Source organism: Octodon degus, unplaced genomic scaffold, assembly GCF_000260255.1.
Source record: "Octodon degus isolate 3935 unplaced genomic scaffold, OctDeg1.0 scaffold00026, whole genome shotgun sequence".
NCBI lineage: Eukaryota > Metazoa > Chordata > Mammalia > Rodentia > Octodontidae > Octodon > Octodon degus.
Genome location: NW_004524602.1, coordinates 5,359,664 through 5,360,783, shown reverse-complemented (window position 1 = coordinate 5,360,783; position 1,120 = coordinate 5,359,664). Strand labels below are relative to the sequence as shown.

The following is a 1,120-nucleotide window of genomic DNA, read 5'->3' as shown; positions in this document are numbered from 1 at the left end:
ACATGAGGGATTGAACCCTGGTCCCTAGGTCTACCTTAGCAGGTGCCTTAATCCACTGAGCTATCTGGCCGGCCCTGTTATCATTTCTTATCTATATAATAATTTATCTTTCATATATGACCACGACTGTTAGGCAGGTAATTAGATATTAGCAGGCCTCAGGAACAAAAGGGAAGCCCAAAAAAGCAAGCTTTGGCAATTACAGTTAAACAAAGAAACAAAGACTTTAATGTATAACACATTGATAATCATATATCAGATGTCAAATCCAAAGACATGACCTCTATTTCTAAAACAGGGCCTTCAGCATTCCTGGCCACCATAACCTACAGCCCATGATGTCAGGAAAGGAAATATTCAGAAGCTTACTACATGACTAAAGTCCCTGAGTGAATACTAACTATTTAAAAAGGACAGGAAGTTATTTTGCTATTCTAAAGTATTTTCAAAGTAAAATGCTGATAAGCTTCAAAACCATCCTACTTCCTGAGCCCAGAGTCACTCTTGTGTACATAAAAAGATATCCAGGATCACACTGATGTGCATGGCCCCTGGGACTACTTCTCACTTGAAAGGGTAATTCTGTGTCTACAGTAAAGTCTACCACAACATCTGCATGACCACCTATGTGTCTTGACTGAATTCTTTCATCAAGGACACAAAAGATTCAAAGAGATTTAAAAGGAGAGCAAGTTCCTTGGGGTGTCAGAACTGGGCTTCCAAGTAATTACAATGAAAACATAAAATTGATAGCTAATATCCTCCCCCCCCCCTTCTGACTTTGCCCAGAAGCTAGGAAGCTAAAAATTAAACACCTATATGTAAAACATGGAAGGTATAATTCAGACAGAGGGCATGATGACTTTTGCAAAAATGCACATAAAGGTACTTCAGTTTTGTACAGTGCCAGCCTCCAACTACCAGTTCTGTAAGTGTTCAGAGGCAGAACACAAGACATTTGTATTGTCACCACTACTGCTGTCGAGTAGAAGCAAAGGGTCATAGCATCTTCTCTCAAATCCCTGAATTACAACTTGAATGGCATATGTTCCTAGAAGCAGCAGCTGCACTGACAGGCTTCTGGTATCCTAGCTTTCTGATTATACTTGGAGTTAGCTCT

The 1,120-nt window shown here is 39.9% G+C and overlaps 1 protein-coding gene across 4 annotated transcripts in view; it reads right to left on the bottom strand.

The window, feature by feature from the left end:
* Myo9a (myosin IXA) overlaps positions 1 to 1,120 on the bottom strand; it is a 227,184-nt gene that overhangs the window by 97,129 nt on the left and 128,935 nt on the right. The gene's annotated exons all lie outside the window — the stretch shown is intronic.